Source organism: Oryctolagus cuniculus, chromosome 11, assembly GCF_051225735.1.
Source record: "Oryctolagus cuniculus isolate XC-2025 breed Fujian yellow rabbit chromosome 11, ASM5122573v1, whole genome shotgun sequence".
In the NCBI taxonomy this organism is placed as follows: Eukaryota; Metazoa; Chordata; class Mammalia; order Lagomorpha; family Leporidae; genus Oryctolagus; species Oryctolagus cuniculus.
This window is the reverse complement of record NC_142877.1, coordinates 29,447,567-29,471,440: the sequence shown is the minus strand read 5'-3', so window position 1 is coordinate 29,471,440 and position 23,874 is coordinate 29,447,567. Positions and strand designations below refer to the sequence as shown.

Here is a 23,874-nt window from a genome sequence, read left to right as displayed (position 1 = left end):
GACATTTATGTAAAATTTCTTTTTGGGCTTAGGACATCTCCAGAAAATGTCTGCAACCAGGCTGGGGGTGTGAGGGATCAGAAGAGAGGGAACTCATGCCACTGTCTGCCCTCTCCTAGAGTTTAAGTGTTAACATGTGTGTCTTTTATCCTCCCAAAAGGTTGCTCATTAAAATGGCATTGCTTTCTCAAAAGAGAGACAGAGAGGGGTAAGAAGGAAGACCAACCACTTCCAGGACCCATTCTTCTCACTGGATGACCCCATTCGATGACTTCCACCACCACAGATATGTTTAAGGGACCCAAACTTGACCATGTGGCCAGGAGCTCTGGTGAACACCACACTTAACTGTCTGACCACCCACTAGCATCACCACGTGGAGGATCTCCAGGCACCCAACTCAGCGTGTCCAAAGCCCCAATCTTGACCTTCCCCACCATACACACACACACACACTGTGCTCTCGGTAAACGCAGCCGGCACTGCCCACTCCACAGCCCTGCCAGCTGCGAGAGGAGGAACCACTTCAAGCCCTGCTTCCCTCCCTCTGCCTCAATGCCCCTCCCCTTGACTTCCCTGGAGCCTACACCAGTCCGAACCCTCTGGATGCCCAAACCTGTACTCAGTTCCCTTCCTCGCCCGTCTGCAGCACGCAACGCACCTGCCAATTCTTGTTCTCTGCTAAGCTGGGATTCCCATGAGAAGATGGGCCTAATCTGTGTCTTCCTCTGCAGAATTCTTCACATCAGTAACTGGACCTAGGACTAGGAGTCCCGCAATTTCAAAAGCCAAGAGCAGTGGTCACCATCTCACCTCCCACATCCAATCTGTTGAACTTCCTGAAACCATTCACTGGTCTCCAGGCCACTGTTCTAATTCAGCTCTCAAGGGGACTCCTTAAATCCACTGGTATAGAGGTGCAATATTTAAAGTTATAATCTTGCCATTTCCCCCAGCAGATAAACAGATGTATGTATAGGTGGATCCATGGATCAATGTGTGGAAGAATGGACTGATAGACAGAGAGGTAGTGAGGAGACAGATGATAGATAATAGATGATAGATTTATAGATGCTTGATAGATTTATAGATAGAAGATTGATAGAACTGTAGATAGATGAGAGATGCCAGTGAGAGAGAGAGAGGATCGATGGAGCAAATAAGTATTGCCAAGTCTCCCGAGTGATGAGACCCCAGTACACACTCCGCGTTTCCTCAAAGCCCTCCTGCCTCACACCTCTGAACCCGTCTCAAAACCTTGACCTAAGCAACATGGAAGCATTCAACAATGGCATTGCTTCAAGTCTCTGCCTGCACACACATTCCTTCCTCTACATGGAATACTGTCACCACTTCCCACTCCACCCCATTCATTTCCCCTTTAGTTAAGGTTTTCAGACACAGGTCACAGGTTACCTCCTCCAGGAAGCACCCTGGGACTACACCCAGCCTGACAGGGAGGCCCTTCCTCTTAGTGTCTCCCCTCTGGACTGGGAGCTCTTGGAAAGAAGAGCTATGTCTCTTGATTTATGACCCTGGTGGCGAGAAAATGGTGCCTAATATGTGGGAGGCTCCAGGAACTATCTGTTGAATGATGAAATAAATGAATGAATCAATGGATTCTTCCTGAAATAAAATGAGAAGTCTGAGTTACCTGAGATCACACCAGGGACACAGGTGCCCAACCAATTCCGTCTCTTCCTCGCTCCCACTCTCTGCGATCCAATTTCCCCAAGTCTTCCCAGCCATGGAATGCCCTCCACAGGAAAGACGTACAGGTGGCTGACGCTTGGCTCCACCCACTCAGGAAGGTCACCCCCTGCCCTGCTTGCTTGGTGATTCCCAAGAGTCCCCAGAGGGTCCCCAGAGGGTCTCAGACTAGCAGTAGGCCGGCTGCTGTAGCCCGTCACATCTGCTCCGGTTCCGCCCCAGCCGCACGTCCAGGACTCACAGGACAGCTCTGTGGGCCCTGGCCCCTTAACTCACGCCAGCAGTCCCTCGCTCCACCACGCAGGACATGAGCCTGGGGCAGGGCCGATGCGTGGGGGGGGGGGGGGTGCCCCAACCACACTGCCCAGCCACTGTGCCTTCCCAGCTCCACTTCTCACATCCACGGAGGCTCCTCTCAGCCCCTTTCCCTCCTTCCTGCCTACCCCCGCCCCCCAGCTCACTCCCACTCTCCCAGTGCATTTCGGCCTCTGGGGCTTGGCCTGGGCTCCTGGGGCCCTGGAGGCACAGCTGGGCGCTGGATCCCCACAGCTGTCAGGAAGGAGGGCGGAGCCGACACAGTGCATTTCCCACCGCTGCCTCCCTCTAAATCTGAACCGTGACCAAGGGAATAAAAACAGAAGAGAGACGAAAAACCATCAGGACAGGACGTCCTTTTCAGCTGCCTCTCTGATTCTGTCAGGAGCTTGGGCCAAAAGAGGCTTTAATTGGTCAAACTATGTGTTTTTCGCTGAAAGAAAATGCCATCAAATGAAATATGATTCACATTTGGCACAGCGCGGTGGGGGAAGGGGCCTCTCGCTTTGTCAGGCTTTCAAAGGGAAACTGGGGCGGGGGAGGGGAAGGAGGGCTCAGCACCCCGGGTCTCAGGGCCACAAGGAGCCTGTGTCCCGAGTGGGGCCCTGGTGACCAGAGCTGTTGGCCTCAGGTTCCGGGCTGCCTGCACCCTGAGCCTGTGGGAGAGGGCAGGGCACATGCAGCCCGGGAGCTGGGGGCCCCGGGCACGTGGAGGAAGCCCCAGCGGCCAGTGGAGGCTGCCGGGACGGCAGCAGCTGCACTCCCGGCCCTCCGTGGGCTCCCTCGCCAGCCCCCCATTAGGTGGTCACCTGCAGTCCCTCCAAGCTGGCGAGCGGCTCCCTGGCTCCCAGGAGATGAGCGTTAGAAGAGAGGTAAGCTGAGGTGACCAACACAGCGTTGTCCAATCAGCGCTGCTGGGCACACATTCAGGTCCCACTGCAGGGGCCCGCGCTGTGGCATAGTAGGCTAGGCCTCTGCCTGCGGCGCCGGCATCCCATATGGGCTCCGGTTTGTGCCCTGGTCGCTCCTCTTCCGATGCAGCTCTCTGCTGTGGCCTGGGAAAGCAGTGGACGATGGCCCAATTGCTTGGGCCCCAGCACCCATGTGGGAGACCTGGGAGAAGCTCCTGGCTCCTGGCTTCGGATTGGCGCAGCTCTGGCTGTTGCGGCCATTTGGGGAGTGAACCAACAGATGGAAGATCTCTCTCTCTCTCTCTCTCTCACTCTACCTCTCAAATAAATCAATCAACCTTAAAAAAAAAAAAAAATGCGCCCTGGCTAACTTCCTGGCTGCCAGAGAGGCTTCCTGGTGGCCAGCGCCTGGAGCCATCCTGGCTCCAGGTCTGGAAGACCCGGATGGAATCTCTGCCCAGAAGGCTCCAGTCAGGTGAGCAGGGAGTGAGGGAGAGGACGCTGGGAATCCACCGTCTGCACCTGCTGAGGAGGTCAGGGAAGGAGGGCAGGAGTGGGTGGACAGCAGGCAGCCGAGGGGAAGCCACAGAAGCAGGAGAGAAGCATCTGGAAGTGGAGACCGTAAGTTCCCGGTTCTCCCACTCCTGCACTGGCGGCTGGGTGGATGGGTTCAAGGTTAGACGTGTTTGGGATGATATTGGTGGAGAGACGAGCAGCTAAGGATCTTAAGGCCCCTCAACAGGGAGAAGAACCAGACCCGCTCGTTCTCAGCCCCCAGTGCCTGGGAGGGCCCGCGGGCGGCAGGAGCGCAGAGGAGGAGGAATTTGCGTTGTGAGTGAAATCTGGAAGAACTCAACGCAAGCTTTATTCTTGGTGGAAGTGACAGATCACTCAAGGCTAGATGGTCAAGGGGGGTTTCTAGAAAGAAACTAACAACGCGAGGACTTCTGGCAACCGGACTGCCGCAGGTAGACAGTGAGAGAGGGCAGCCGGGTGGGGAGGGGGAGGGGGAAGGGTGCGTCAGCGAGACCCTGTGGAGGCCTTGCCTCGCACCACAGCTCCTGGGGAACAACTACAAAGAAGAATTCATTAGGATTGTCTTTGCAGTGATATTAGGGAAAATAATCATTTGGTTGCTTGAATAAGTACGGCCCCCTATCATTAGGTGAAACTATTGGAAGATAATGAAGCACTTTGCATTTGTTATAAAGAAAGGAAGGAGAGAGAGAGAAAGTCAGCATAATGTTCTCTTTCTCTCAGGCCAGAAATGCAAACAAATAAATTACCATTAGGAGAAGCCTGGGAGAGGGGAAGGGGAGGGCAAGGCAGACTGAGAAAAAGGGAGAGGCTTGGGACTGCAACCCAGTCCATCAACCTCCCAGCAAGTCACAAAAGCCTCAAGATCAGGGTGGACCTGAGCAATCAAGAAGGGCTTCCTGGAGGAGGCGGGATGTGAGCAAGTCTCCTGTGAAAGCACACACATTTATCCTGAGGCCTTCAAAGTGGTGCTGGGGCGAACAGTTCTCACATCCGTGAGCAGAGAGAGCTGTGTCCCAGGAAGGGGCAGTGGTGGGGGGAGTTCCCTTGGGAACAAAGTGGATGGGAATGGGGGCTGGGACAGAGTGCCTGGGGCTAGGACAAATGGGCGGGGTCAGATGTGGTGGTCTGCTGCAGGTCCCAGGGCTGGCCGAGATCTCAGGCCCCACTAGTGTCCAATGCCCGGATGTTAGCTTTCCCCTCCAGAGCCTGAGTCCTTGAACCCCAGCTGGCCCTACCTGAGGGATGCCAGGCCCCTGACTTTAGGCCTCGCCAGGCATCCTCCGTCTGTCTGTCTGTCTGTCTGTCTGTCTCTCTCCCAGTGCAGACAGAACCCTAGCTGAGAAAGGCCGAGTCTGGTCAGGTACACCTGAGTCTCTCCATCCTCCACGGAGCAGCGGAAGCCACACTCCCAGTCCTATCTGGGTCCCTTTGGGGTGTAACAAGGCACATGCGCAGGGATGCTCAATGGGAATGATCCCCCATTGGGAGGGTTTATGATGATGATTATTCATGTCTGATTTTGCCACCTCGGTGGAGCCCCAGCTCGAGTCTGTGCCTACGTGATGCCAGAGCAGCCAGTCAGACCCATCAGAAAGCCACTCAACTGAGAGGGGAAAAGTGCCAGCGAGGCTGTTGTGTGCTAGCAGGAAAAGCAAGCCAGGGGCAGGTCAATGGGGTTTCTGAGTGCGTGCGGTGGGTTGTTCTAGGTGCTGTTTGAGTCTCTCTAGGGTTTTTACCTCTCATAACCACAATAATAATAATAATAATAATAGACAATGGAAAAATCAAAGCCCTCCATGGCTTCCCAGGAATGGGCATGGCCTCCGGATGCCGCGCTCAGGGGAAGAAGGGGAAGATGGAAGCTCTCGTAGGAGAGGGCCCCGTTTCTCTGGGCCCCCTCGCTTACTGCAGGTCTGGGGCCAGCAGGTCGTCATCGGCTGGGGAATCGCCTTCAGAAGCTGCCGGGGTGGCTGAGGGAAAGAAGGGAAGACACATGGGTCATCAGCCCGACCAGCTCGGGCTCCTGGAGCCCAGGCCCAGACTCCCCTGGTCTGGACCCAGCAGATGGGGTCCCGGGTATGGGAGTTGGCATCTGGGGAGAGAGAAGATTCTGTGATAAGAAGATGTTTTTCAAAAAGCAATGTCCCAAGAGGGTTGCTTCCAAGTGGCAGAGGACAAACTCAAGCCAGTTAATTTGCTCCCTGTGAGCAGTTCCACTGGGCGATTTGCTGGAGGAAAAGATGGAATCTCGTTTTAAGAAGAGGGTTGGCCGTCATCCATGGTCTTATTTATGCAAGCCTCCCTAACACATCATTCTCATCAGAAAGTATCTGGCTCTAACATGAGGTTTCTGGACGGAAACGGGAATGCGCATGAGTGGAAAACCACACTGCGTCCTGAATTTAATTCTATCAGGCAACAGGTCTGTCCCCAGCATCTGTGCATTCCCAGGCCATTGCTAGAGGCAGGTGGGAGGGGGAGGGGGAGGAGAAGGGATGTCCCAGAGGACATGAGCAACAAGCATGGGAAGGGCTAGATGAGGCCACGCCACTGGGTCACAGGATCTCAGAGTGATGTGGGCTGGAGCCACTGGGTCACAGGAGCTCAGAGCTGGTGTGGGCTGGAGCCACTGGGTCTCGAGATAGACTGTGGAAAGAGACTTGAGGAAACATTGAGCAGCTCCATCCAAATACAAGGGTACATCAGAAAGCACTTGGAAAATGGAATTGAAAAGTTGGTTTGTTTTTGGTGCAAAAAACTTGGAAATCCGTGTATACGCAAGGTCTTCAAAAAGTTCACAGAAAATACGGCTGCTGAAAAGACTAGGGATGGGCCAGGCTCTTTGATACTGTTCTATTGGAACGTGGTTGCTCTTTTGACGGACAATTCTCATCTCGGAAAGCACTGTGTTTGTTATGCCTTGGGTGGGGGCTTCCTCTCCTTCTGCTGGGTCCCATGCTTTCTCTTCAGGAGCCACCATTCTCCCTTCCCATTACTTACTTTCTTTCTTTTTTTTTTTTTTTTTTTTTTTGACAGGCAGAATTAGACAGTGAGGGAGAGAGACAGAGAGAAAGGTCTTCCTTCCGCTGGTTCACCCCCAAATGGCCACCACGGCTGGCACACCGCACCAATCCAAAGCCAGGAGCCAGGTGCTTCCTCCTGGTCTCCCATGCGGGTGCAGGGCCCAAGCACTTGGGCCATCCTCCACTGCCTTCCCAGGCCACAGCGGAGAGCTGGACTGGAAGAGGAGCAACCAGGACAGAATCCAGCACCCCAACCGGGACTAGAACCCGGGGTGCCGGCACCGCAGGCGGAGGATTAGCCAAGTGAGCCATGGCACCGGCCCCTTCCCATCACTTTCATCCTTGACCTGCTGCATGGCATCCTGGGAGATTTCTTAAATTGTTATCCACCACCACTAATTTTACTTTTTAGAATGTCACTTAGGTTCTTTAATACTCTTAACACGTAGTTTTTAAAATCTTACAATGATGCATTGCATTTTATTTGAAAAGTATAGTGGCAGAAAGAGAGAGACAGCAAGAGGAAGAGAGAGAGAGAGATCTTTGATCTGCTGGTTCACTCCCCAAATGGCCACAATAGCTGGGGCTGGGCCAGGCCAAAGCTAGGAGCCCAGATCTCCATCTGGGTCTCCCAGGTGGGTGGCAGGGACCCAGGTACTTGGGACATTTTCTGTTGCTTTCCCAGGTGCATTAGCAGGGAGCAGGATTGGAAGTGGAGCAGCAAGGAATTGAATGAGCTCTCCAGGATGGATGCCAGCAATGCAGACAGTGACTTAACCTGCTAGGCCACAATGCCAGCTCCCAGTTATTTTTATTCATTTGAGAGACAGATCAAGCAAGAGTCAAAGAGATGGGGGGAGCCCCCATACACAAGTTCACTCCTCAGATGTCTGTCACAGCTGGAGGCAGGGTGAGGGGTGTTGAAGCCAGGAGCCAGGAACTCAGTCCAGGTCTTTCATATGGGTGGCAGGAACCCAGTCACTTGAACCCTGCCTCCCAGAGTGCGCATTAGCCAGAAGCTGGAGCCAGGAATCAAACCCAGGTACTACAGTGTGGGACACCAGTGTTCTAACCATTGATTTAACTGCCAAGCCAACCACCTACCCCTTAACACATATCTTAACTCTGCTGTTCATTTTGTTGTCTCACTTGAATAAATAGATAAAACATTTATGGGACCCAGAATTCAGAATGGGAAAAGACAAATGATGGGGGGCAGGGGGACGGGAGATCTCTTCCAAACCTGCCCCCGAGCCATTTCCCTCCACAGAGGCAGGCGTGTTAGTTGAGAGGCTCTTGGAATCCCTCTGGAGGAAATACACACATACACTTCTAGACATCCATCCCTTCGTATGTGTTTTAGTGGATGGTGCTATGTCTGGCAAATGAATACGTTTCTGTACTTCCTCCAACCTCATGGTGTCAGTTATGACACTGATGCAAACAACAGATGGTCCCCAACCCAGAATAGCCTGCGAGGATGTTTTCCGTGACAAAATGCAGCTCAGCACAACCAGCAGGAACCCAGATGCCTTCAATCTTTCTGTGCCATCAGCCCCAGCATGTTGACGTGTCAGTCTGAGTTGCCTCCTGGTTCCAAGGTGGCTGCTGGATTCCAAACATTACACCAGAAACGATGATTTCTAGAAACAAAAAAACATAGATATCTTTTCTTTGTATCTTTTTAAAATTTTATTTTATATATTTGAAAACCAGAGTAACAGAGAGGACTAAGAGAGAAAGATCTACCGTCCCCTGGTTCACTCCCCATATGACTACAATGGACAATATAGGGCCAGGCCAAAACCAGGAGCCAGGAACTCCATCGTAGTCTCCCACATGGGTGGCAGGGGGCCAAGCACTTGGGCCATCTTCTTCTGCTTTCCCAGGCACATGACAGGGAGCTGGATCAGAAGCAGAGCTTCTAGAACCTAAGCCAGCACGCCAATGTGAAATGCTGGCCTTGCAGCTCTACCTGCTGAGCCACAACACTGGACCTCTGTGTCTTTTTTTGAAGAGTGAGAAAAAAAATTTCCCAGAAGCCCCCAGTAGAATCATCTTACTTCTCATTGAGCAGAACTTTATCACTTGCTTATACCTGAACCAAATAAGGATAGAAATACAGAATTTCCATGATGGCTTTAACCAATCAGGATTCACTCCCTAGGGCTAGAGAAAGGGTAAGTCCAAGGCTTGAAGACAGCTAATCCACCTCCAGCCTCTTTCAGGAAGGAGGACTGGGGTCGGTGGGAAGCAGTTGGGTCAACAGTCAACCAAGTCTACCCCACACATCCTCGTTCATGGCAGCTACCTCCTGTCCTCCACCAGCCGCTGGTGCTCGGCTCGGCACTTCTCTAGGCTTCCTTTCTGGTTTGCAAACCATGCCTCAGCCTGCCCCCGAAACCTGGCACCTGGCACCACTGAGAAGCATGCACTCCTGCTCTGTGGGACTCCTCTCAGAACACCCACTCACCTCCCACCTTCCATCTAGCTGTCGCCTGGGACACTCCCTCTCCAGGTTCTCAGGCTCAGGAGTGGTCCCCTTTGCACGCTGAAAGGACAGATCCTGCCGGCGCCGTGGTTCACTAGGCTAATCCTCCGCCTTGCGGCGCCGGCACACCAGGTTCTAGTCCCGGTCGGGGCACCAGATTCTGTCCCAGTTGCCCCTCTTCCAGGCCAGCTCTCTGCTGTGGCCCGGGAGTGCAGTGGAGGATGGCCCAAGCACTTGGGCCCTGCACCTGCATGGGAGACCAGGATAAGTACCTGGCTCCTGCCATTGGATCAGCACAGTGCGCCGGCTACAGCGCGCCGGCCGCGGCGGCCATTGGAGGGTGAACCAACGGCAAAAAAGGAAGACCTTTCTCTCTGTCTCTCTCTCTCTCACTGTCCACTCTGCCTGTCAAAAAATAAAATAAAATAAAAAAAAGAAAGAAAGGACAGATCCTCAAAGACTCGTGTTGTAAGGCTTTGCCACCCTTTCCTCACCACTCCTCACTTACTGAGAATCCAGCATCTAGCGTGGTCCTTCATTCCCAGTTCTTGTGATTTTGACATCCACTGGTACAGCTCTATTCAAAACTTTAGTGATTTTTACAACTCTTTTCTCCTCTTCTCTGTAACCAGCCATCCCCAAGGTCACACTTTGGATTTGGGCGTCTCACAGTTGATCTCTGGGTAAAAGCTCTCTAACTTGTCAACATCCAGGAAAATCTACATGCACGCTTGCTCTTGGATGCAGCAATCTCACTTCCAGAAATCTGTCCTAACAGTGAACAGTGCACTAATGAAAATACAAAGGGCTGGATGAATACAGCAGTGTTTCTAACAGTGAAAGACTGGAAACCACCCAAATACCCAACAATAGGGAAGTGGTTAAATTAGTCACTGTTCATCTACACAATGCAGTATTACACTGCTATAAAAAGCAACGAGGAAAATCTCTATATGCAATTGAAAGTGTTTTCCAAAATATCTTAAGTTTAAAACAAAGCAAGGTGCAAAATAAATAATGAATATAGCAAACTAAAACAGCAAAGGAAAGTAAACCAAAGGCCATTAGGGTGGAGACCCCCTGATGGGATCCTGGTGGCTCCCTAAGAGGGAGTCACAAAGATTGGCCTAGTGGTTAAGACTCCTGCTAACACAACAGTCAAGAATTCCATGTCCCAGGAGTGCCCAGGTTCGATTCCCAGCCGCGGCTCACTAGGCTAATCCTCCACCTAGCTGAGCCGGCACACAGGGTTCTAGTCCCGGTCGGGGCGCCGGATTCTGTCCCAGTTGCCCCTCTTCCAGGCCAGCTCTCTGCTGTGGCCAGGGAGTGCAGTGGAGGATGGCCCAAGTGCTTGGGCCCTGCACCCCATGGGAGACCAGGATAAGCACCTGGCTCCTGTCATCGGATCTTTGTGGTGTGCTGGCCGCGGCGGCCATTGGAGGGTGAACCAACGGCAAAGGAAGACCTTTCTCTCTGTCTCTCTCTCTCACTGTACACTCTGCCTGTCAAAAAAAAAAAAAAAAAAAAAAAAAAAAAAAAAAAAAAAAAAAAAAAAAAAAAACTAAGTGGTAGGTAACAGTTGGAGAAAACAGGAAGCCAACCAAAAAGTTGAAAAGGAGAAACTGGGGAATGAGATTCTCTAGGGGCTATGCAGGTCTCTGGGATCGTCCTGGGAGTAGGCACATGTAGGCATGCGGCCTGCGGAGCTGAGAAGTAAGGCCCTGTTGTGGAAGGCCACCCACCTCCGGATGTGGATAGGGTGGCCCAAACCTGCTATGATGTTTCCCTCCTGAGATGAGAAATGAGACAGAGGTTCCACAGTGGGTCATCTCTTTAGCTTTCCCAGTGTGAGTTTTCTCTGAGACGAGTCTCCTGCCCAAGTCCTCTCTTAACTGTCCGACCCTTTCTTGTCTCCTTGCTCTGACGTGGGGCCCAAGAGTCACAGCTCTGGGGACAATTTCCTCTACAAACTCCTCTCACAGGGACCCATCTCTGGGATTCCACAGCCAGGTCACTGAAAGTCTCAGCCATGACTTCAGTTTTCACGCCTTGCCATAAGACATTTCAATCCCGGGCCAGTTCGAAGGGTGAGAAATGCTGTCTCATTCTTGCCTTCACTGGCTTTCTTTGATTAGTGATAAAACTGAGCATCTCTTCTTAATGCTTGTTGGCTTTTCAGGTTCCCTCTTCGGCCTGTGTGTTCCTTCTTAAATACACCTTAGTCTGGCTTTTCTTCCAATGTGAATTGCAAATAGCTCTTGTGAAAGTGTAACAGAGTGGGGGCTGGCATTGTGGCTTAGCAGGTAAAACTACCGCCTTCGGCGCCAGCATCCCATATGTGCTGGTTCGAGTCCTGCCTGCTCCACTTCCATTCCAGCTCCCTGCTAATGCTCCTGGGAAAGCAATGGAAGATGGCCCAAGTGCTTGCCCCCCCCACCCCCCAACACACACATGTAGGAGACCTGGAAGAAGCTCCAGGCTCCTGGCTTCAGCCTGGCCCAGTCCTAGCCATTGCACCCATTTAGGGAGTGAACCAGCTAATAGAAGATCCTCTCTCTTTCTCTTTCCCTCTCTCTCTCTGGAACTCTACCTTTCAAATGAATTTAAAAGAAAGAAAAAGTGTAACAAAGTATACTGGGAGTAGGTAACTAAATGGGGTATAATAGGATGCAGACCAAACCTCACCAATCACAGACTGTAGGGGAGGTGGACCTCATTATGGTTAATGAAACACTAGACTCTCTTAACACAATGCTTTGTAGCACTCACCCGTGTAGAGCGTGCTGTTACACTCCCCTGTGTTAGATCAAGCCACCAGTTCTCCTTCAGCATGTTTCTCAAGAAACTGCAGTGACGGTTAACAGCTGTGAAAAACATCCTGTTAGTAGACCCGCTACCAGTTTCGGTGTTCGGCTGGTTACTCCCGAGCCCCTGGCTCTAATTCCTGATGAGTTGGTCATGTTCTCCCAAGCACAGCTTCCCCTTCTGCACGCCTTAAAAACCCTGAGCCATCCTCAGCAGGGAGGACAGCAGCTCTTGAGACACCTGTCTTCTACCTCCTCGTCCTGTGGATAGAAGAAACTTTCTCTTTCCTTTATACTCATTATTCTGACTTGGCACCATTGACAAGGACCAGACTTTCAGTAACAAAAGTCTCCAGGGACCTCCATGTTATCAAATCAAAGGATGATGTCCTGGGCATCCTTCAATGTTTTTGACCCTACCTTCCTTTATTATTTTAATTATTATATTAACATTATAGTTGTTATCATTATATTGGGTATTGACTCAACATGTCGATTTGGGGAAGATACATTCAGTCCCTAGTAGTGTGCAAGGCTGCTGCAGTGGAGAGTTGCCGAGCATTTGTGAGAGCTTGGAAGAGAAAGAGAGCAACAGGCAGCCCCCATCTTCTGGTTTATTACCCAAATACCCACAACAGCCAGGACTGAGCCAGGCCAAAGCCAGGAGCCCCAAACTCAGTCTGGGTCTCCCCTGTAAGTGGCATGGTCCTAACTATTTGAGCCATCACTTGCCACCTCCCAGGGTATGCATTAACAGGAAGCTGGAATTAGGAGCAGAGCTTGGACTCGAACCCAGGTACTCGGCGAGAGATGCAGACATGCTAAGCGCAACTGCTAAGCCAAACACCCAGCCCCATCCTTCCAGGGTTCCACCTCCCTCTCCAGCAGGTCCGCTTTTGCTCCTTTGCTTGCCCTTCCTCCTCCATCCTGCGCCCCCAGGGCATTCTTCTCTCTGTCTGTGCTCTCTTGCCTGGTGATTTTACCCACTTCAAGGCTGTCTGTGTCCTGTCCACTCCTAGACTACTGTCCCTCAGCACTCCAGCCTGAGTATCAAAACGCTTCCTCAGCACCTTAACACCTGAGAGCATTTCAAACTTGATGCATCCCAAACTCAGCTCCTAACTTTCCCTAAAAAAATCTTCCTCCCCACCCCCATGTTTCCCCATGACATCAAACAGCACCCCACCACCACTCAGCCAGTTATATAAAGTCAGAAAAGTGGGAGTCATCCTTGATACCCTCCTTCCTCAATATTGCTCTACATCCTGTTCCATCAGTGCACCTCCAAAACACATCTCAAATCCATCCATTTCACTCCCTCTCTAAGCCACCATCAGCTTCCGCCTGGAACAAAGCTCTGGCCTCTGACTCTGACATGCAGACGTTCTGAGACGGTCCCACCTGCTCCTTGAGCACCCGCACCAGCTCCTGTCTTGTGGTCTTCACCTCTCCTGGCTCCTTCTTGTCACTGATGTCACAGCTCAGATGTAACCTCCCCAGAGAAGGATTCTCCAACTATGCATCTCAAGAAACCTGCCTCTACGCTGTGTCCACCTGTTTGGCTTCCTTCATAGCACTCATTGCCAGATGAATTTACCTTGTTTGTTGGTGTCCTTGTGTCTCTCCATTAAAGAAGGGCCCTTCCTGGCTGTGGTCACCACCCCCCTCCCCAAATCTGAGAGGAGTTAGTGACATACAGCAGTTGCTTCATGCAGGTTTAATGAATGAAGGAGTTCCTCTTTCCATCCTTACCACTCTCAGCCTGGCACCCAACAGGATAGGTTAAAAAAAAAGCAGACAACAGGGCTAGTGCTGTGGCATAGCAGATTAAGCCACTGCCTGCAGTGCTGGCATCTCATATCAGCGCCAGTTGGAGACTTGACTGCTCCACTTCTCATCCAGCTCCCTGCTAATGGGCCTGGGAAAGCAGTGGAAAAAGGCCCAAGTGCTTGGGCCCCTGCGCCCACGTGGGAGACCCAGATGAAGCTCCTGGCTTCTGGCCTTGGCCTGGCCCAGCTCTAGCTGTTGCGGCCATTTGGCGATTGAACCAGTGGATAGAAAACTCTGCCTTTCAAATAAATAAATAAATTTTTAAATACAATTAAAAAGTAAAAACAGACATCAAAGTGAGTTGCTGCTCCTCGTTGGACACTTTTCTCTATTGCATGAGATGTTTACAATGGATGTGGATCATTTTTATTAAAACAACCTTAATTACTGTCAGCTCTCTATAGCCACAGGTGCCCCATGCACAGATTCTATCAACTGTGGATAGGAAATATTTGAAGGGAAAAAATTTACATCAGTACTGAACGTGTACAGATTTTTTTTTTGTCATTATTCCCTACACAACAGAGTGAAGCAACTATTTACATAGAATTCACATTAAATTAGGTATCACACCTCATCTAGAGATGACCTGAGGTACATGGGAGGGTGTGTGTAGGTTAGAGGCAAGTCTACGGCATCTGTAGAAGGGAGCTGAGCATCCTTGGGTTTTGGCTGATGAAGGGGCTCTGGAACCAAATCCCCACGGATACTGAGGGTTGACTCCACGTTCGTAAAAAATAAAATAAAATTATTGATGAAATCCAAATTCAGTCATGGAATGCTCTTTCCTAAAATCTCTCCTTGACCGCTTACAGTGTTTGGAATTCAACCCAGGCACCTTTCTGCCTCCCATGTGACCCCTGCTTCTTCTGTAACTGCACCTATGCCTTCGGTCCTCACCCTCTGCTCTAAGCTCGCCAGGAGCCAAGAATGCTGAGAATCTCCCACATACTCTTCTTCTGCCCGAGGTACGTTTGTCTGCTCTTTCTAAATTTGGCTTTTCCTCAAAACAACCATCTCTGTTGACAGCCATGCTCTCAGGAGGTGCTGCCCTCAACATTCTGGTCGGAGGAACCAGGCAGGAAGAGGAGGAAGGAATAAGTGAAGCTGGAACGTTTTCTCACGATTTCTGGGGAGCCCTGCCTTGTACCTCCACCCTTTACCTGTCAATCCAGTACGCCCACTTTCCCTTGATGCACCTGTGTCTCATCCAGAACCAGGAAGGTGGAGATACCACGATGGCCTCATGGAAGTTAAGCTCCATGAAGAGGCACCATGAAGCTCCCAGAAAGCCTAGCACACACTGAACCCCACTCCATTGTGTATTTAGTTAGGGCAGCATCCTCTACCTCGTATAGGGGATATGAGAGCAGCCTTTTTCCCCTTCTTTTGTTCTTGGCTTCTGTACCATGCTGATTTGTCCTTCTCTGGCCTCCTCCCACACTCTCACCTAACAGGCAACTCTCGGGCCACTCATGACGGTATCTCTGTGTGTGAGATGGCCCACACTCATGTGTGAATGCATATTCACTCTCTTAAATAAATCCTGCTCTTACTTGTGTGCTGTATTTACATCTCTGCTTTGAATTCTCTCTGTGGTGGCAAGAACTTGGTATAAAAATTGAGATACTAGGCTGGTGCCGCGGCTCACTAGGCTAATCCTCTGCCTGCAGCGCCAGCACTCCAGGTTCTAGTCCCAGTCGGGGTGCTGGATTCTGTCCTGGTTGCTCCTCTTCCAGGCCAGCTCTCTGCTGTGGCTTGGGAAGGCAGTGGAGGATGGCCCAAGTGCTTGGGCCCTGCACCCTCATGGGAGACCAGGAGGAAGCACCTGGCTCCTGGCTTCGGATCGGCGCAGCGCACCAGCCGTGGCAGCCATTTGGGGAGTGAACCAACAGAAGGAAGACCTTTCTCTCTGTCTCTCTTTCACTGTCTAACTCTGCCTGTCAAAAATTAATTAATTAACTAATTAAATTTAAAAAATTGAGATACTTAGACTCATAACAACCCCACCTAGGTTATCAGGCCCTGCCATCATCCTGCCACAAGGACTCCTTGCACTGGATTCATTGCACTTTTTTAAAAAATATTTATTTATTTATTTGAAAGGCAAAATTATAGAGAGGCAGAGGCAGAGGCAGAGAGAGAGAGAGAGAGAGAGGTCTTCCATCCACTGGTTCACTCCCCAGATGGCCACAATGACCAGAGCTGGGCCTATCTGAAGCCAGGAGCCACAAGCTTCTCCCAGGTCTCCCACATGGATGCAGGGACCCAAGGCCTTGGGCTGTCTTCAACTGCTTTCCCAGACCATAGCAGAGAGTTGGATCAGAAGAGGAGCATCCAGGTCTCTAACTGGCATCCATATAGGATACTGGCACTGCAGACGTCGGCTTTACCCACTACTCCACAGCGCTGGCTCCTCATTGTACTTTTGCTCATCACGTCTCCCATAGTAGACGATAAGATCCATGAAAGTCAAGGCTGTGTCTTACTCCATATTTTAACCCCACTGCTCAGCAAAGTGCTTGATACATAGCTTACACTTACAATTAATATTTATTGAATGCATGAATGAAGAAATGGAAGGCGATATTCCACCCAACTGAGTAGACCGATGGTGTGGCAGGACAGTAAGTGAGGTTTTGTTGGCAAAATCGTGTGTCACATCCTCCAATCAATTTAGGTAACTGATGGCTGGAGATTAGGGATTACCTTTACTCCTACAGCAAACCTTTTAAGAAGAAAATGCACTCAATAGCACAAGGAGAGAAACAAAACCCCTAACATCCCCAGCATTGCCTTACCAACCTAGGAGACCCGTGACGTCACAGTATCTTAGTTCCTAACACAGTGGCAGGGGGCAGTCCTGGCTTGTTGGAGGATGTGACTCTCAAGGCACCTTCCTGTGCAATTTGGATGATGCCTTCAGCACACAGCAGGGAGAGCCTTGAGGCTGTAATCTCATTTCCTCCCCAACCTTAGAATATACCTCAAAGTACTCCCCCAGGGGACCAGGTGCAGCTGGAGACAATCTCTTAATGGCAAAGGAGATGTTAAAGAAGAAGAGCAAATAGGAGCTTGTCAGATGTTAGCCTGGGGCTAACCAGCCCAGCATCACTGAGTCAGCCTTACATGGGTAACCTACCTTCAGAAAGAAGCTTCTAGCCAGCCCTGGCCGCTCACCTGTCCCCAGCCCAACCCCTCAGCTGAGTCCAGTCCACCTTCATTCTTTCCATAATCCAAACCTCACCCATAGCCTGACCCCTCAGGCTGGCTTCAGGTGGACCTCTACTCCCAGGCTCAATAGTCTTGTCCTTGAACGTACATCCAATTTTCTTACTCAGACTGTCATCTTTTTAGGTCCAGACACACACACACAAAAAATCTCTGCAGATGCTGAATAAACAAATGGACAATGGTGTGAAAAAGAGAAATTTTAATCTGCCAACAGATGGGCTGGGTGTTGGGGGAGCAGACCTCCGAGTATCAAGAACTACTGCCCTCCTGGGGATTGGGGTTTTTAAAGAGGCTGCAAGCAAGGGGGAGACAGGAATAAGAGGGAGAAAGGACAGGGACAGATGCATGTTGGCCTCTAGTCAGGTAAGGGGCTGGCTGGAGTCACAGTGGTTATCCAGTCCAGTCACATGTTTAGCTTGTGTCCAACTCTATGGTTGGTGTGATGGCCCAGTGGGCTTCAGCAGCCTGGGGCCACATGCAGATAGGAGGGACTTTAAGCCTGGACTGGAACTCTACTGCTCAAACCTAGAATTCCCGTAAATGAAACCCCATACTGGCCACCAAATTGTCATCTATTGGAGAAACAAATGACCCCATCAGTCTGGTGATTAGAATCTTGTAGACTGGCTGTGCTACTCTCTCAATTCAGTGAGTGACACCAAGGGAGGGTGGCTAGGAAGGAGACTGGAGCCTAATGGTATCTAGCATGTGCACTCAAGGCACTAGCCAGGGGCTCAGCTTCAATGGCTCAAGTAGTTGAGTCCCTGCCACTCATGTGGGAGACCTGGATGGAGTTCCTGGCTCCTGGCTTTGGCCTGGCCAAGCCCTGGCCATTGCAGCCATTTGAGGAGTGAACCAGCGGATGGAAGATTGTGCTCTCTCTTGCTCTGCTTTTCAAATAAATGTGATTTCTAGGTTAAACATAAAGAAATCAAAGACAATAGGGATATAAAGGAAGAGGTAAGTGGGATTTTTACATTCTTTTTTAAAAGATTTATTTATTTATTTACTTTGAAAGTCAGAGCTACAAAGAGAAAAAAAAGAGATTTTTCTATCTACTGATTCACACCCCAGATGGCTGCAATGGCAAGGGCTGGGCCAGGCAAAACCAGGAGCCAAGAGCTTCATCCAGGTCTCCCATGTCAGTATCAGGGACCCAAATACTTGGGCCACTTTCCACAGTTTTTTCCAGGCCATTAGAAGGGAGCTGGATTGGCAGTGAACCAGCCAGGACACGAACTGGCACCCATTTGTGATGCCAGCATCGCAGATGGCAGATCTACCTGCTACACCACAACACCACTTTTTACATACTCTTAAACTCCATGTGGGGCAGGGTGATTATCAGCATTTTATAAGTGGGGCAGTGGGAGGTCAGAGAGATGGAGTGACTAAGACAAACTGAGAAGACAAGCAGAGGATTGTAGGAGCCCAGGGACGAGGCCGGAAGGCAGGCCATCCTCACTTCCGACTATTTTCCTGGGACAGTTGGGATTTGTTTGCTTCCTCCATCCTTCCTTCCCTCTAGGGAATCATTATCAAGGGAAGTCCTCCTGGCTGCACTGTCCTCTTCAGAGACTGAACCTTGGCCCAAGACAAAGGAAATGGAAAATGGCTTTGGGCCATCTGAATCATGAGCTGTAAGGCTGACATCCCAGCAGGAGTTGTCTTGACTCCTTGATTGGAACTGGAGTCCCACAACCCTGCCCGGCCTCCCTGGCTGATTGTAATCCACTTCCTCTGAATGGATGAGTTATTTTAATGCTGTATTAGGAGAGCACCCTCGTTAGCATTTGCTGCTACATTGGGGGTGGGGGGGTTAGCAGTTTATCCCTGGAACTTTCTTTCCACCACAATAGAATATCCCCATGGGACATCTTTCTCACTTCCAGTTCCCCACCCCACAGCGGGTAGTCAATCTAATTTCAGAGGCCAGAGAAAGTTTCCATGGACATCACCTCTGCTAGAAAGTACTAACAAACACATTGTTCAGAAAGTACTAATAAACACATGGTTCGTGGAGTTAGCCGACCAAGATTATGTTACCGGAGAAGCAAAGGGTCCTTGTCTTCGTGCAAGAAAGAATTCAGGCATGAGACAGAGAGCAGTGGAAAGCAAAATAGCAGGGTTTATTAGGGTAGGGACATCCTTAAGAATGGATGGGCACCTCTCCAGACAGGACCTGAGGCTGGCACCGCGGCTCACTAGGCTAATCCTCTGCCTGCGGCGCCAGCACCCCGGGTTCTAGTCCCAGTTGGGGCGCCGGGTTCTGTCCCAGTTGCTCCTCTTCCAGTCCAGCTCTCTGCTGTGGCCCGGGAAGGCAGTGGAGGATGGCCCAAGTGCTTGGGCCCTGCACCCACATGGGAGAATAGGAGGAAGCATCTGGCTCCTGGCTTTGGATCGGCGCAGCGTGCTGGCCGCAGCAGCCATTGGGGAGTGAACCAACAGAAGGAAGACCTTTCTCTCTGTCTCTTTCTCTCACTGTCCACTCTGCCTGTCAAAAAAAAGAACAGATGGGCACCTCTCCAGACAGGACCTGAGAGAGAGTGCGTAGTGCACATTTAGGCTGGGGTTTTTAAGGGGATGCCTTACCGCCTCTTCTCCTTCTTCTCCTCCCAAAACAAAGGACTTGGTGGATGTAAATACAAAAAATTCCTTTCTGAGTTTTTCCCATTGAAGTTACCAGACAGGGGAAGCCTGACTGGCATCACCTCACCTTAGAGGAAGGATGTTTATCAGGTAGAAGGTAGAAGGGGCAGGACCCCCTGGAAGGTCATGAGGATCCAGGCAGGACTTTTGAAATGCAGATACTGGGCTGCACCTGGAAGGTTATCGGGATGACTTTGAGATGCGGATGCTGGACCACTGTAGTTGTCAATTCCTTAGGCCTTTGTCAAACACACACAAGCTCATTTCTGACTTCCTACCTAACAGTTATCAGGGTGGCATTTAAGGTTCTGCTACAGGCATGGGGTGGATCCCAGAGAGAAGGACTGCTTACGCTCCATGAAGGTTAAAGCAACACAGCTGAGCTCCCAATCCCACCTTAATTCTCCTACCGCATGCCCAGAGCTGAGTGAGTTGGAACTGTCACTTGCGTCAGCACATTCGCAAATGGGATTTCCAACCCTAACCTTTATTTAGCAAGCCATGTTGGAAATGTACACGTTAGGTCCAGTGTGGCAAGAACAGGCGTGTGAGAAATCATAGATGTGTCCACTGGGCCCAAGTAGAGGGTCAGAGCAGCTGATCTCTCTGCTCTTTTCACAATGCCTCCATCAGGCTAATACACAAATCGAGTCTTCCTGGGACTTTTGCTGTCCTGCTGCCCAGACAAGATGGACAGTTACCAAACCCATACCTTATCCCTGGGCACTTGGCTGAACCACATCCCCCCTTGCATCTAAGTGAGGGCGTGGGACTATTAGACACAAGTGTTGTGCTTGGCTCCTAAAATATCCAGAAAGTTCTCCCCACTCTCCCTTTGTTCTTCGGGCACCACTATAGACAATCCACAAGTCTCTAGGGACCTGGAGTGACTCCCAGGCTCAGAGTCACACAATGGGAGAAACTGAGATCCCGGAGTCCCACCGTGGAGCGGATCCGCTCAGGAAAGCCGCTCATCCAGGGACGTTCACGCTGGACTCCGAGTAGACAAGGAAGTTCCACTGGGCTCTGCCACTGAAATTTGGGGGTTGCTTATTCTAAGTTTTAACATCCCCCGACTAATCCTGGTCCTGAGAGTTTTTCACTCTGGTGGATCTTCCAAAATGTCCTACTCCTCACCTTATTTCCCGTCTTAAAGAAAAAAAAAAGAGAGAGAGAGAGAGAGAGACAAAAGAATTTCTTGTGGAGCGGAAGCAAATACAGCTGCAAAGCAAAGAATCCCTCCAAAGGTCCCCGAGAGCAGTGGGCTTCTGGCTAGGTTCTGAATATGAACATCATTCTGCTGCCACCCTGCATTTCCACTGCAACGGGAGAGAGAGTCACTGATTTCCAACTCTATTAATTTTAGGCAACTATTAGCATAAGCAGTCAAATCCTAAGTGGCCTCCAGTTGCCTCTGTTGACATAGGGATGGGGCTGGGAAGACGAACTACTCAATATCTCCCTTCTACAGAAACCACAGCCTTTCCCCAGGTACTTGCTAACCTATGACTGCAGACAGGTGCCAGCCCTGAGCACCAAACTCTGCTGTCCTGAAGGTTACGGAGGATGGCCTTGACTCCTCACCCCTAGACCCCGGGGCCCTTACTGACCATGATATATATCTGAGGAAGAATAGCACAATTAAGACCAGGAAGCTTCAGATTATGGGTGAGTTAGGGTTATGAGTCAGGGTATAGCCATGGCTAGGGTCAGGCCATGGTAAGGTTAAAGTTCAGGGCAGGGCTAATGATCAGCATAAAGTTGAAGAAAGGCTGCATGTCCATGTCCTCCATAAGGACTGACCCCAGAGAATGGCAGCTTTAACCATGTCTTCCAACAGCGTGCATGAATTAATACCCTGATGGGGCTCAGTACTCAGCTCCCTGCTGCTATTCGGGAGTGAAGGGGTCCTAGCAAAGAGTTCCTTTGGATCTGAACCGTCCTTGAAGGGCTCATTGAAAAGAATCGCTAGGACTCAGATATCTAACCCAGAGAAAACGTTTGTCATGACAATGGGAAGGCTCTCATCCTTGGCGGCGCTTTCTGCCCAAGGATGGTAGGCACTTGGCTTCATTCAACATGACATCCACAGAGCTCAGAACAGTTGCTGTCATACAGATGGTGTTTAGCTAATCTGTGTTAAATGAATGAATGAAATTTTCCCAGGCATGGTGGGGTAGGAGGGACTGGGTGTTGACCAACTGGGCTCCACAAACAGATCTATGTGTCACAAATGCCTTCTCCACTGACATTGTCTTTCCCCATCCTGCACAGGAGAGGGATCAACCAGTAACTCCTCAGCTCCCTCCTGGCCTCTTGTAAGCTCCCTTCAGGTCTTTGTAGGGACCAGAGGCCAGAGTGTTTCAGAGTTTATTGGCCCAGAAATTAACTTCTCAGTTATGAAACAATTCCTTTTCCTTTACTATCCCACTAAAGGGGTCTCATAAGAGAGAACAGGTGAATACAGGTGCTTAGTCTTCCAGCTTAAACTGGAAGATCCCATGTCTCAGGATCACAAAGGCCCTGAGGGCTGGCCTCCAGGGCTCACTGGTCTAACAATCTGCTCACATGGCTTCTGGAGCCCACAGTGCCATGAGGGTACCCCAGGGCCTAGAACACAGCAGGAGAGAGGGACCTAGAGGGTCGACTCAGCCAGAGCTCCTGCACAAATATCTTCTTGTGTTTCCCTGAAAACATCAGCTGAAGGAAGAGTTCACTTACTTTAATCTCTGATCTTGTCCAATCCCATTTGTCCCACGTTAGAAAGAGACAGTGAGGACCTGTAGAAGCTGACGTCAATGTTTGGGTCCCAGGTAAGAGTTCCCACTAACACTAGGCTGGGCCTTTGGCTGCTTGGGATGTCTACATTCCATACTGGAGTGCCTGGGTTCAAGCCCCAGCTCCACTCCAGATTCCAGGCAGCAGGTGGTGGCTCAAGACTTGAGTCCCTGAGACCTCGGCCGAGTTTGGACTCCTGATTTTGGCCTGGCCCAGCCTTGGCTGTTGTGGGCATTTGAGGAGTAGACAAGTAGACAGAAGATATCTCTCTGTCTTCCCCTTTTCAAATAAATCAAATAATTTTTTTTTCATAAAAGCAGTGCCTACCAAAGCTGTCAGTGACTTCCCTGATGCCCCAGGACAGGCTCTGTATTCAGAAGTTACACTTTGCCTGCCCAGGCATTGCCTGTAATGGGGACAGTGCAGTGGACGGTGGAGAGGGGGGAGGAGGGCGAGGAGTTCACATCCTATCACAATTGAGGTCACCACTGCCCTGCCCATTCTTCTGCCATCTGTGACAAATATTTTAACCAAAGCACTACACGGAGCAGTAGTGTATTGAGGGGTCGTACACACATCAGTTTCTGAAAACTCTCCAAGGCGTATGTAGAGAACTGTGGCCCCACCTCCACAGGTCGCGTCAGGGTAAGGAGCTGTGAGAACTGGAAGGTAAGTCTTGACCCAAAGGGCACTCAGGCCACCGCTGATACCTACTTCCTTCAGGAAGGCCCTGAGGGTGGCCAGAGCGGGACAGACTCCAGACCATAACGCAGTAACGGGCTGCGTTGCTGGGCCCTGAGATTCAGCGAGAGAAGATGTTAGCAGGAGACGATATCCCTCTGCATTATCTGTGTCTGAGTTTCTAGAAACACAAGTCTCATGTGAGAGCCGTCTCAGGTGCAACAGCCTCTGACTCACACCTACTCACTCGTAGCCCAAATAGATCCCAGGACCCCTTGTGGGTGAGTCTCAAAACTCCCCCCCCCCTTTTAAAGAAACAACAGCTCATGTTTGCTGGGGTTACCTCCCAAACTTTGAGTGCCTGCCTCCAACTAAAAAGAGAGGGAAGAAACAGGAAAGAGTCCAGCTCTACAGGACCAAGTATGTGATGAGCGCAACTAAAAGCATTACTGAGCCATCAAATAAATATTTTCAAGAGTAAAATGATCGCATTTAGGGAGATCCACATGGTAACAGACTGGACTGGCATTATTGGAGCAGAGATAAAAACCGGAGCAGCTCTGGAGACAAGGGATGGAGTCACAAAGTTAGTCCACATGGCTCAGACGGCGGGAGTCGGTGGAGGGAGGGAGGCAGTGGGGGGAGGGTAGGAGATCAGGTGTCTAGCCATGGCAAGTACCTGGGTGGTGGCTCCGTTTTCATATGGGAACAAAACAGGTCGGGGATCCGAGCGTGGGAGATGGTGAGTTTAATTTAGAGCATGTTTGATCTGAGAGGCCCATGAGGTGTCCTAGGGAGGCCTTGGGGCAGGTGGTACTGAGCACTACCCAGCCACTCGGTGCTGACCCTGCCTGCCCGCAGCTTGTACTCTCAGTCCCTTCCCGGATGTGAGCTGCTGGAACAGGAAA

The 23,874-nt window shown here is 50.7% G+C and overlaps 1 long non-coding RNA gene across 1 annotated transcript in view; it reads right to left on the bottom strand.

Moving 5' to 3' along the window:
• Positions 1–6,948: 6,948 nt before the first annotated feature.
• The window catches only part of LOC149123398 (uncharacterized), a 23,267-nt gene continuing 6,341 nt past the window's right edge, over positions 6,949–23,874 (bottom strand). The window contains exon 2 of the long non-coding RNA XR_016215892.1: positions 6,949–8,142. This is a non-coding gene — a long non-coding RNA (uncharacterized LOC149123398). The remainder of the gene's footprint in view (positions 8,143–23,874) is intronic.